Source organism: Phodopus roborovskii, unplaced genomic scaffold (genome assembly GCF_943737965.1).
Source record: "Phodopus roborovskii unplaced genomic scaffold, PHOROB, whole genome shotgun sequence".
NCBI classification, from domain to species: domain Eukaryota; kingdom Metazoa; phylum Chordata; class Mammalia; order Rodentia; family Cricetidae; genus Phodopus; species Phodopus roborovskii.
In genome coordinates this window covers 15,380,040-15,394,141 of record NW_026126409.1, presented here as the reverse complement: position 1 = coordinate 15,394,141, position 14,102 = coordinate 15,380,040, and the positions used below count along the sequence as shown (strand labels likewise).

Genomic DNA, 14,102 nt, shown 5'->3' with positions numbered 1-14,102 from the left:
GAACTAATTTAAAATTAGAAAGTAAAAGCATACTATATTATTATCATATTTCTGTTCTAATTAATGTTCTTCCCATCCCTTTTGCCTCTTAATTTCAGACTGAAATGTATCAAGAGGGTAAAATTACTCTTATAATTTGAAAGTTGAAAACCTTAGCTCAATTCCCTTTTGAATTCCTACTTCTTATTTTTAATGAGGTATTTGTGCACATTGTTTTATTTTTTTAAATCGGAGTAAAAGATGGATTACATTTTAGATGATTGCCTCATTCCTATTAGCAGATCTGTCATGGTTATAATTACTTTCCCTGTTGAGAAGAAGGATGTGAGGATAACCCAAGACAGTGTGGAAGCATTTGATGGTGTGGCAGGAGTGTTCATGTTCTAGTTAAAGACACACTGACATACACAGACCTCAGGCAGGAGTGAAACTCTGGTTTTTATAAGTGTAATAAATAAATTCATCCGAGAAACCAACAAACATGATCAGAATTCATATACTATGGTTTGGTACTATATCTGAACAATATTGTGGGTACCCAATTTTAGGCAGTGGGATAGAGTTATGAAAGAAACCTAAAAGCATCTGAAAGCTTGGTGGTCACCATCAGTGGGATCCTCTTTGAGTAGAGGTTCTTGATATGCCATTAGAGAAATTATTCAAGTTATGTAGAGGACCTGGTTCAGCAGATAAAGCACTTACTGTGCTTGTCTAATGCCCCGAGTTCATCTCTCCTGACCTCTCTGGGGATCTGCCTACTCCTACCTGTGATGTGAAGAAGAAAAGAGGGGAAGAGACAGAAACTCAAAACTCATGGGCTATCTAGCCAGGCATGTAGAGAAGGAAAACAAAAAGAGTTCCTGACCCAGAAAAAAATGGAAGGTAAGGATAGATACCACAGATTGTCCTTTGACATTCATGCCATGGAGCATGCATACATGCACACACACATAGACACATAAATGAATACAAACACACACACATACACACACATACACACACACACACAGAGAGAGAGAGAGAATGAGAGAGAGAGAGAGAGAGAGAATGAGAAGTATTTGTATTTTCCAATTTTCCAGCCCTTTTCTCTCATACAGTTGATGCAGACATAATGGATTAAAATTTAACAGGTGGAAGAGAAAGAATGTTGTGGACAGATACACAATTGGATAGTCATAGGACCCACAAATAGTTTGGTGAAATGTAGGACTTGTTCTTATTATAAGTAACTGTGTCTGTTAATTAGTTATAATTGATATTGAAATATCAGTTATATAGGAATTATATAGGAATATATAGAGAAAAAATTCTGTTGAACCTACTCATCTTTACAAATTGTCTTTGTCAGTCATTTTCTGGGCTGTCCCAGACATTTCTCTACACATACATATATGAGCATATGTAGAGGTTTTAATTTACAGATTATATTGTAGTGTGTATTCTTTGTGTAAACTGCTGCAGCAAGCATGAAGGACCAGGCAGCTTGAACAGCAACTATTTATTACACATAGTTAGGAAGCTGGAAGCCAGAGTAGGTACCCAACATTGACAGGCTATGGTGGGCCCTGGTTCTTCCTGCTTACAGAGGCCATGTTCCATTGTGTCCTCACATCCCAAAGAGCAGGCTCAGCTTCTCTTTTTCCTGGGGGAAACTGATCCCACAGCAGCCCTTGACCAATGACTTCACCTAATGCTAGTCACCTGATGGCGAGTTAGGTTGGATTGGATCTTGTTCATTCCCAATGTTGGATATGCTCCAGGAACCATCATGCATCAGGTACATTCTTTCCTAGGAGAGGCTCATTGAGCAATTTTTCTAGAATAAGAGCTGTGATTCCAAATCTGAGTGTCTTTAATGGCTTCCAAAGTGCACCTGGACACCCCTACTGCAGTTCCAACAAGAGTTTGTCAAAAGTTGTTTCTAAGTCTACATTCTTAAAAGCTATAAGCCTTATAACTTGATCAACTTTATGGTCTGTGTATTCTCTTGTTTTAGGTCATCTTTTCCTGACTATTGACAAGATAAAACAGAACTGTTCCTCACTACAAGCTTGTGATGTCCCATCCAGTCCTTTAAACCCCTCAGCTTTTTAAAATAGTTTTTCTTTTCTGACTGGAACTCAGAATTTCTCTAGATTTCAAAGATCTGCCTTGACTTCCCTTTGTGATACTAGATCTTTCTGTTATCTGTAAAGCTAGATATGGTCATAACATTCTCCCAGGTTAATTCTGAGCATACTTCTTCATCTACAGGCCTGACTCAGAGTATGCAATTTTCTTTTGTGCAAACTCCTTCTAAGATTTCTTAGAGAGTTACCTATCCAGAGAAGGTCTATATCAACATTACAGGCTAACTGTCCATCACCCAGAAGTACAAGGGGTAACACACATTTCTTTAACAGCAAATCCTTTGTAAAAAAAAAAAAAAGCCATTCTTACCTTTTTTATTGTGGATGCTGAGCATTCGCTGAGTCAGTCACAATTGCTGAGCATTATAACAGGCTTCCAGGAGGTCTGGTCCAAGAGACGATTTATGTCTCATGCCATGTGCATCATCTCCTAGGACAATCACAGTGCGGTGTTTACAGCAGAGTCCCCATCACTTTGCTTTATCTTATAGCAGACAGAGGTGTGGCTTGGGGGCTCTCTTGTTTAGTGCACTGAAACAGTATTAGGTGGCCATCATATTCCACACAAACAGGGATGCATCAAGAGTCCCTACAGTCACCCAAGAGAGGAAACAGATCTTTGAGGGAGTTTCTAGACTATGATAACTGAAATAGAAAGACCTACATCAATTGTGGAGTGAGTGGCACCATTCCATGGTCTATGGACAAACCCTTCTACCCTGAAGCTGCTTCTGCCATTTATTTTTGTTACAACCCCGATAAAAGGACTGTCTTTCTCAACTTTTCTTGTGTTCTGTTCTGTGTTGAAACTGTGCCTTGCTATGTAGAGCACATTGACCTCAAATTTGTGGCTATCCTCCTGTCTCCACTTTCCAGGAACCACTCAAGTAAACCTCGGCACCAACATGTGCATGAACCTTGCCATGGTTGGGGTAGAAAAGCGGTTTCTTTGACAATTTATTTGCATTTTAAGAGCAAAATTGTACTACTTTTATGTTATTTTCATAGAGCATGTTTAAAATTAGATATGAATCAAATATGGGAATGGCAGGTCTTTGAGAAGTTAAGATTCTTGGATTTGAGAGGAAATGCATTAGCAGGAACATGATGCATATGGAAAGCTCTAGAATGCTTCTCCTCTTCCTGCCAGTCCTGCCCAGATGCAAAGAGCCTTTCAACAGCCAAAATGTCATAGTCCCTTGAGAAGTGATGGGTAAATAAATTAAAAAGACTTGTCCTGGTATAAGATCTCTTGTCCCTATTTTCATATTGTTTTATTTCTGTCTCCCTTGAGTGTTAGATGTTATTCTTTATCTGTGGTACAGAAGAAAACATGTCTTATCTTCCTTAAGACTTGTGATACTAAGAATTAATTCTGAACTCCCACCACTCTCATCTGGAAGTCAAGCACTCCAGCAGGCACTTGGTGTGTTTCCACCTTGATAGACCCAGGGCAAGCTTCCTGACTTCTGCTTATTGAGCCTTTACTACAGGCTTCTATGGCATATTATCTCTTGGATTACCCTTTGTTCATTTTTTTTCATTTCCTGTGAAGTAGTTGCCTAAATCATGGGATTTATCATGCTAAAATCAGGATTAAAACTAAACAAAAATAATTGTAATTTCCTTTTCCCCCTAGCTTCTCTTGCACTTGCTCTGTCTTACCTTAAGTTCTATAAGAAGTGGTTTGTTTATTTCCTCATCAAGCTACACAGATCAAACTTTAATTGTAAGTTTTACTGTAAAGACAGCTATAAGTCTGAGGGCAATGTCACCTGGATATTCTAATTCCATCAATTTGAAGGACAATCCCTAGCATTGTCTATTAATCTACTTTGCTCATGACTAAATAGAAAACTTCTTCTGATATTTCCACTGAGGTCTGTACACCACATATTGGGGTCAGAGGTGGTTATATGTGAGAGTACAAGCTAAATTCCCAGGGATAGATAACTTTGATATTTAACCCTGACAGGTCACTGTGTAATGTTCCCTATGAAACTGAAATACCATTTGCTCATGACGCTGAGAGCCAGTCACGAACTTACATAAAATGGTTTCTAAATCACATATAAATGGGCAATTTCTGAAAGTGATGGAATCCCTCCTGTGAGGTATTCTTGAGGTTTCAGGCCATTTCCATCCTTCCGAGTCTTCCAAGAAAGCCGTTGCCTAGGCTATGTACACATAGACCTGCCCACCAGAGCCACTGTATTCAGAGATGTATGTGTGGGATCCCAATACACCCCAAACCTGAATGAGCTTCCTGAGAAATGCATTCTTACAAGATTGTGTACATGCATTCATCTTATGTGTTTTTACCTTCGTTGCCAAATGAGGGGAATACAGATTTTGGCAAAAATATGTCTGCCAGCATTTTACAACCATCTGATGTTAAGGCTAGATTCCTAAGATGTTTCTTTGGTAGAAATCAAAACAGGCAGTCAATGAGCCAGCATCAGACTCTGGAAATAACAGTTAGGTTTTGGGATCAGTGCAAACTGGGTTTACAGTAGTGAAAACTTGTAATTGGTTCAGATGTTTTGAAAAGGAGTTCTTGTGTTTTCATCCCAGACCTCAACCACAGATTATATGATGGGAGGTTGCAGGACCAATTCCAGATGAGACTATCCTAGCTCTTGCAGTTGAGTAGAACTGAAGCCAGCTTCCAGTGCCTGTAATGTGAGCCTGTGGGCCACTCATTCATTCGTTCTGTAGCATTTGAAGCAATGGGACTTTAGTGATGCCATATTTATTACTATGGCAATCTTCAATGAGTCTTGTTTATTTCCTCCATAGTGTCATATAACTGGGAAGAAAAACCTGTCACTTTTTCTTTTGGTCTCTCCCCATCCTCTCCTTTCTTCCTAACTCTCTAAATTTCCAGATCAGCATTACTGATACTGCAACTTCCAGTCTCCAGTGTCCAGAGATTTGATGCAAATGTTATTCTTTTAAGCTCACAGAAAGACAAGCATGAACAACTACTCTTTTATTTCATTTCCATTTGTGAACATCTATGGCTAGCTTCCTCCTGTACAAGATAAGATCGCTTGCCACTTATTGAGAGCAGGTGGTAGAGAGGCCCGTGTGGTCACATGATGAGCCCCAGTGCCCTTTTCTTTAATCACAAGCATCAAAGACAGGGTGTACTCACCCTCTCTCTTTCTCCTCTGTCACACTGGACACAGATGATAGATTGCTACTTCAGATGAGCTTTCCATGGGGGCTCATTGTACATGCAGTTTGGATATTTGATAGTCTGGCTGTTCATGAAACAGTTACTTATAATTAGGAGACAGCAGGCACTACTCTGTGGCTTAAGAATTATTCTAGACATTGATTAGTTCTGCACACAGGAAGTTTTTATGTGTTTGAAATGTCCATTTCACTTGCCATTAGTATCCTGTCCTATGTTTTAAGCCAGTTCTTGCCAGTAGGATGCACAATGCTGATTTTCTGCTGGGCAGTGACAGACTTGTGCAGGGATGAATCTGTCCTCAGCAGGTGCCTTACATAAGCAGCTTTATTCCTGGTAGTAAATCCTCTTGATGTGGCCAAATTAAAAAAAAAACCAGCATATGATGTAGGAATATTTTCTAGAACTTGATCTGGGGTCCCACCATGGTTCAGTTCGCCCAAGCTCTGTAGCCATGAACATATTCCTATGTTATGTCACATTTACCTTCTGAATATTGAGAGTGGCAGTCAGGAGTTATAAGGTGTAAAGGTAGGTTTTTCCTCCAGCCGCTGGTCTTGTCCTGCTGCGGCGAAGATATAATGCTGTGGCCAGGTACTAGTTTCTTATCGGCTAGCTCTGTCTTAATTATTAACCCATTTCTATTAATCTCCATGTGGTCTTATCTTACCGAGAGAGGAGCCAGAATTCTGTTCTCTCTGTCTTCCATCTTGACTCCTCCTTATTACTTCCTAGAATCCTCCTTATCTCCTAGTTCCGCCTATCTTGCTTTCGTATTGGCCAACAGTGTTTTATTCATTAACCAGTATGAAAAACATATTTACAAAATGACATCTGCCATCAATAAGGCTTGAGCAAGCCCTTGTCAATGTGATGGAGACAATGGGCTTGGACACTGTGTACAGTATTTACACTGCAGTCTATGTGGATGCAGATGGAGGCTGGTAAGGTGTGCTGTGGTGGCTTTCCCAGAGTCTCCATCTTTAACTGTCACATAGACCCACCTGCAGATTCTATGACCTAGAGCTGTGCATGTAAAAGGCAGAAGTTCTTTGGATTTGGGTCACTGCTTTCCCATACGCAACAGAAAGTGAATGAAGAGATGGAAACCCACCTTTCTGATTACTTGACTGTATGCCATTCCTATTGGTCTGGAGCTGGAGCTTCTAAGAAGGTAGCATTTACCCCCTGCAGAAAGTCACTGCACACAACCACTTTTTACCCCTGAAATGTGCTATATGTGCTTAATGATTTGGTGTCCTTGTCGGGAAAATGCAAAGTATGTTAATTATTATAGTTCAACCTGTCTGCATCATATTTAGCATATACTTGGGTAAATAATATATTGTTTAAATCAGTTTCACCTTTTTTACTTAAAGAGTTTTTTTTTTTTCAATTTAAAATATAATAAGGGACTCATTTACCCTCTCTTCCTATTGGGAAGGGTTAGCAGAGAACACTGTGGTAGACTTTAGTTAACTGTACCCCCATTAAATTATGTAGAATTAAAGCATTTTTGAAGTTATTTGCATATTTTAGCATAATTATGTGTCTGTCACATCTAATGTTTTGTTTGTTCTTCCTCATTAGAAATACATACATTAAAATATTAGAGATGAACATGTTGGCCCAGACCTGTTACCTCCCCAGGAGTGGGGAAAGGTTGATGCAGGGGATTTCAAGTTTGTGTCTAGCCTGGGTGACATTTAAGACTATCTCTAAAATAAAACAGACTACCATGTTGATTCACCCCATTAAGAAGTTCATGAACAGGTCTCTCCCTAGAATCATCTCCTGAATCTCTTACTTCTCCCAGGGACAGAAGAGTCGCCATCATTATGGGTTTCTACAGGAGATAGCATAGTCCCCTTCCCTTTTACACTCTCATCCCTGCTAAACAACCTTTCAACTGTTGCACCTCCCTGCACCCTAAAATATGATCAAGCTTGATCCAAGGGAGCTACCAGCATGCCCCAGATTTCAGTCTGCTCCCAGTATTACAGTGACTTGAAATACTTGCTTTTATGCTCTACATGTTCCCACTAGGGAAGAGGCCCATGAAGGCACAGGCTCACTTTGAGCACAAAGAAACCCGTCAAGAGTTTATGGAGTGAAAATAAAGATAGATCCTGAGCTCATCCAAGAGGCACACTATGTCTGCCAAGCATCTTCCTGCTAAACAGTTTGTTATTCACTGTTTACTTCCTAAGCATGCAAAAGCTCACTATGAGACTGTATTTCAAATGGATTCCAGGAATAGACTAAAGACACACAACCAACAAAATGATACTAAAGTTATATTTACAACATTCCCCTTGATGCTGCATGAGAAGTTTGCCCTTGGCATAAGTCTTAGAATGTGCCTCCTCCACACAGTGTGTGTCTGATTTGAGTGTCTACACTGTTAGCTCACTATAACCAGGGGGCTGAGAATGGATTAAAACACTGGCTTGTGGTTTTTACTTTAATTTACTCTGATCTTTAGTTGAAATTGGGCCCTTAGCATTTCTATAATGTAGTTTTTAATTTAATTTTTTTATCTTATGAACATACTCTGTTATGATCATCTTGACAGGCTCAGAGCAGCTGTAAGAAGACATGTTCAAACTATGGTTGTGTGAATCTCATATACTGTGGGACTGATCCTACTGGGAAAACAACAACAACAACAATGCCTACATATGTAAGGCTAAGCAGTTAGAGCCTTGAAACTGAAAGCAACACTCCTGGGCTCCCAGGAACTGGGAAGCTGGATCATGTGTGTCCTCAGGCTCTGACCTATTTACTGCTGGGACCATCTGAGCTCATAAAATCCCCTGGAAATGTCTCTTGATTACTGTTCCTTATCTCATTTCCTTTTCTTGTGTTCAGCAGATCAGTCTAACTATATGCCCTCTAGTTAGGCATTTCTTATGCAAATTTTTTCTTTAGTTTATATATTAAATGTGCACTGTAAGGGTGACTTACTAGAGCAACTGAGCCCAGTATATGGGAAGTGGATCATAGTACAAAGAGGTAGTCCTGAAGGGTACCTGTTCAAGCATCTCTTGCAGCACAAGTGACTTCTTTGTCTCACCATAACATTTGACATGAAAAACTCTCACTATGGTTTTTAATAAACATCACCCCAGTTTCCAATCTCGTAAGAACAAGGGTACCATATGTCCAATGTGACATCAAGGTTAGGCCATGAGAATGTATAAACACCTAGGTATAAAACACATAACAATTTTGAAATCTAGTATATCCAAAATCCATGGATAAGGACAATTTTATATTTATAATATTTAACCTATTTCATAATAATCGCACAGAAGAATTCATAATTAGCCTTTGTTCTGAGACAAAAGATAAAATTTAGAAAAAAAATAAAAGAACATGAAATAGAAAGCAAGTTTTTATTACTTCAAAAAAAAATAAAAAAGCTAAATTGACCCTGATGGTGATGAAGAAGGTGGTGATGATGGTGATATTGATGGTGATAGCAATAGTGATGTGTGTGGCATGTATGTATGTATGTATGCATGTATGTATGTATGCATGTATGCATTGCTGCAATAAGTGAATGAATGCAAAGCTTCCTATATGGTAAATAGCTACATTATTCGTGATTTTGTTGGGAGATTTTGTATTATTCCTGTCAGTAATTAACTCTTACAGGCCTGTCTAGTCCACATAGAACAGTTTCCACTGTCTGTGTAGATGTGTCAAAAGCTCAAGTCCTAAGACCATAGCCAATGTCATCACTTCCACCAAGATAAATCAGATGGCAATGACAAAAAATAAGCTTTCCAGAATATGGAAATTTATTTGCTGACTATACACCTTTTAAAGCTGTCCTGGAATTTGTCATTCATTTCGAAACTAAATTAATAATGCTGACAGATAGCATTCCACTGTCACCTTAAAGGGATCATGTTAAGGACACTGCACTTAGAACTGAGTCATGTAATGATGCTAGGCAGACCCTGAAGAAAAATGGTTCATTGACTTTAAAAGAGAAAGAGAAAGTCACTGTCTTATGGATACTATGGACCAGTTGAAATTAAGATCTAATTTGCACTGCCTTGCCATCTATCACAACAGTTAGAAAGGCATAATTAGCAAGTTTTCTGAATAGTAGTATCCTTTATATTTTATGAAAGATACCCAAGAGTGGGGTGAATTGAGCTCCTCTAGGGAAAGGTACCTTGAGAGAAGCTGACATTTCCCTAGTAACAAATGTCCTTCTGTCACTGGGTTTTCAAATAATTGGTTCATCCTTTGACAGATTTTCTATCTGCCTGGGTCTGGCCAAAGAGTTCTTTAAATACATTATGACAGAAGCAGAAGGAACATTCTCCAGAGGGGCTGACCTCATTGATTTACCAATGTCAAGTTTCTATTGTAGAAACCAAGGGAAAATGTGCTGTCACATGTTTTTGTGTAAATTAACAGGAAAAACCAAGGCCCCTTTTGCCAATCTTTCTTAAAATGTGTAAATTATGACATATCCAAATATCAAACATTATGGAAGAGCAGGGAGATTTATTCTACAATCAAAAAAAGAGAGAAATAAGTCATTAAATAGCAAAGAAATCCAAGAAGCCACTTAATGACCTGAGCTTTATATTTACTTTAAAAATAATTGTATATGTCCTCTGACATTTTCATACATCTCTAAAATAGGTCCTATTACTGTCACTTCTCACTTCTGACAACCCTGACTGCTCCATACAACTCATCACTAAACAAGAGAAAAATTACAGTGCCATTTTACAACTCCTATGACTGGAAGGCTAATATGGAATTGCTCTGTGAATCTTCAAAAACAAAACATCACCAAGTTTCTAACAAGTAGATCCAAGGAGAAGGCTGATGACTGGTACCCAACATGCTGAGATTCGAGACCCCTCCATGCTCTGTCAGAACTGCCAAGAGAGACTTCAGCCAGCAGTGGCTGAACTTTGTTAGGATCTGCCTCTGCTGACATAGATGGGCAGTGCTGATTGTCATTTTCAGATAGCATTCAAAAGATGTGTGCAGCGAGTGATTCGCAGTCCACTCTGAACTTGTGGACTGCTGTGCCCGGAACCTGCTGTTCTAAGCAGAAGCATTCCTCGGTCTGAGCCCAGCTTGATGTGCTCCTCCCAAAAGTGGTTTGATGACTGAGTCATTAGATTCCCATCATGATCAAAAATTCAAAAGACACTTAGAAAGTCAGCACTGTCCAAAGTGTTCTTGCAGGTCTTCTGTGTTCTGGTGGAATATTTTTAAATTACTTTTATGAAAAAGCACTCTTTACTACTCTACCTATTTTTAGACCCACATCCCAGGCTGTAGATTATATAGCTGCATCACATGGAATCAAGGAAAGAAGCCATCTTTCTACCAATGTCAGAACCATAAAATGTCAGATGGTCTCATAATAGAAGTACACGCCCCTGTCTCTGGCACACAGGATCAGTGTGATTGGCTGCAACATTGCTTCGGTCTCCTTGGTCTGAATTAATTTCCTCCCTTGGATAAATGAAGATCTTGTGTATAGAATATATATATATATATATATATATATATATATATATATATATACATATATATATAGAGAGAGAGAGTTGCATGTATATATATATATATGTGTGTATATATATATCAATACAGAGATCCATGTATTGTAGATACATATATATGTGTGTATATATGTACATATATGTACAAATGCATTGCTGTGTAAAGAAAGATACACAGGATGCGCACTTACTGGCACTAAGATTGACCAGCAAGCCCTTTAATGTGATTTTATGCATTGGTATAGAAATGAGGGGAACCATGTGAGTATGTTTTTCTTAGGCTCCAGGGCCTCCTTGGTTTTGTCTTCATTTTCTACAGCTTGGAGCATGACCTGAGATGGGGAGATTTCCCACATACCTCAAGGTAGTTGGATTTAAGCCCATTCTGATGGCACTGGTGAGCAAGGCACTTTAGCACAGATGCCTTTCTGCAGCCACATCCTCTTATGATCTGAGGCATTGCTAGTATGGGGAGGGGGCTTACTAAAACGTTAACCAGAGCCTCCCCTACCTATATTACATTCTTGGTCTTATCTTACTGTTTTTTATACCATTTTCTAAATACATGTTTTAATGCCTTATTAACACACAACCCCAAGATACTCAGAACAACAGTGTAGAAATTTATTAGGACAAAACAATCTATTGATGTGAATGATAATTCAAAACAACATAAGACCAATGAACACTTCAGTATCATTACCATGGAAATGGGTGTTTGAGCCTTTTACTCTGTCCAATCTGAGCATCCCTTTCTAGCACCTTTGATGACTCCCTGAAACACTTTCAGTCCATCTTACCATTGAGGTTAAGGCAAAGAGGTGAGTCAACAGTCAGAAAGCCAAACAGCTGGTGAATTTGTTACTCTTCTTACGAGGAACAGAGCAGGATGGAACAGGAATGTGAGGGAGTAGAAGAAGCGTTTGGAAGGTTTGTATTAGGATATATAAGCCATTGGACTTCTCTGTGGAAAAACTAAGAAAGTTCAGAGAACTTGAAACAGCTGAAGTCTGTGTGCCTGACTCGTTTAATCCATGTGCCACATACTGCAAAGTGCATTCACACCCATGCTTTGTCAAGTTGGTAGTCATTAAGCCTCTAACACACCAAGAACAGGATAGGTACATATGAGGGACAGATTCTCCAAGCACATGGTTCTGCTTTAACCTACAGCAGCCTCATCCAAAAATGCTTGATTATAGTCATCCTATAAAGGAACAAGGCAACACTGAAAATGAATGAGCATCGTCAGCTGTGTAAAGGTTTTAAGAACGCAAAGGACAAATACCCTTATGCATTTGTCTTGCCAAGAAAGGTCCATAAATAAGGTTAGTGATAAGTAAGAGAGAACTAGAAATGAAAGTAGAACTTGAGTTAATGGGAAGTGAGAAATCCCTAAGGGGATGAGGTGTGGCCCTCAGGTCAGAAATGGACAATGAAAACTGACATTCACGCAGGGGCAACATTCTCAGGGCAGAAGGAGACCAAATAGGAGTGAGGGAGAAAAAAAGAGAATTGTCTGGTGATTTTAACAAGCAGCCTGATGTGGCTTATGCTGACCCCAGGGAAGAGATCATTTCCGTATAGGGTGTTGAGTTTGAGAGCAGATTAATTTATTTGTTGATTAAACGTTCTGGGTCTTATTGCAGACTAGGCTAGTTTCATTTAAGATATCCATGTTGCCTCAAGGCATGGTTAGTGGCACTATAGGCATCAGGTGGAGGAATAGCAGAAGACTGCTAAGCAGTGGGCAAGGACAGCATTTGTCTTCTAATCAGGCCTCACCCTGCTGAGCTTTTATGATCAGCTCAGTCCAAGATATGAGTCAAAGACATCTCACAATTGTTTGATGAGCTGACTAAGGTTCTATATTCTCACCTCTATGAAAGCCATGAAATAGTCCTGATTTCTCTGTATATGGGGCCCCAGATATATGGACAGGTTCTTACCTGCATTTAGTTCCCAATTGATTTGTGGACGTGAAAATGTGAATGGATGGGTAGAATCAATAAGGAGCACAAGGAAGGAGGAGTGTTCTTCATGACATCAACTTCTTATTTGCTACCACTGTGACTCCACTCCCACCCAAAAGAGCAAATGAGGAAGGGAAGTGATACTTTATGAAGGGGGGGACATAAGATGGGTATGTTCCATAGAGAAAAAAATGGAAATCCACCAATATAGTTAACCATCAATATAGAGAATATAGGCAATATGCTTCCTGACAATTTACTTTCCCGTTTCAATCCCTAACACACTCCTTGGGAATCTTCCCACCCAGGGCTCTATCCTTCTCCTCAGAGCTGGGCAAGTGCCTCGGGTTAAAGCACAGAACATAGATGCTTTTCAGCACACAGCAACATATGTTTGGAATATGTTACATAGTTTTGTCTTGTGACCACAGGAAAATGACAGTTTGTAGAAAGTTAAATTTTGCAGTAAAAGGAGTCCAGATTAACTGTATTGTGTGAGATGCCTCGTTTCTCAGTGTGATACTTTAGGAAGAAGCTGTTAGTTCATAATTTCTTGCCTTTTGTTCTGAAATGCCCATTACATCTCAAACACATTGTATTTATTGTAATATAATTAGATTCTATTCAAAGGATGTGAGCAAGATTGTGTTGAAATTAGCTTCATTCTGAAGCTGGAAAACATATTATTCTAATTTATAAGCGTTGTCTACAAAATCTGATTAGTGAAAGAAATGTTAATTCAGCCTTTGTTGTTGAGATATTTTATTCAAGAAGAACTTGAAGTGAGCATTCTCTGTGCCTGGGCAAAAGTGCCTAAGCCACTGAAGAGTCATTCCTAACCAGCTGTGACTTAAGTTGTCAAAAAAAGAAAGATAAAATACCTTTTGTGTTTCAAATGAACATTGCCTTAAATCATGGTGCTTTTCATTGAAAATGTCAATTGGTAAGCTTGCATAGACAGGGACAGCATCCATGTCAGTGAAATCCATATTGCATGGACCACTGTGGAGCAGACAGTGTAGGTTTTCAGTCACTCCTAAAGTAGTACTGATACTAATGCAGACCTGAACAGTATTTAGACTTTCTAAAATATTGATTTTTGATGGTCTACCTTCCTTTTGATACCTCAAATTCCCTAAATTGAAGGCCATATCATTAAAATTGCTCAGTTCTCTGTTCTGATTAGCTTATCCTAAATCAGCCTATCTAGCTATGTTCCTAGGATGCCCACATGATGTACAATCTCATCACT

At 39.1% G+C, this 14,102-nt stretch overlaps 1 protein-coding gene across 1 annotated transcript in view; it reads left to right on the top strand.

The window, feature by feature from the left end:
• Positions 1-14,102, top strand: part of Csmd1 (CUB and Sushi multiple domains 1) — a 1,460,794-nt gene that overhangs the window by 686,563 nt on the left and 760,129 nt on the right. The window lies entirely within an intron of this gene.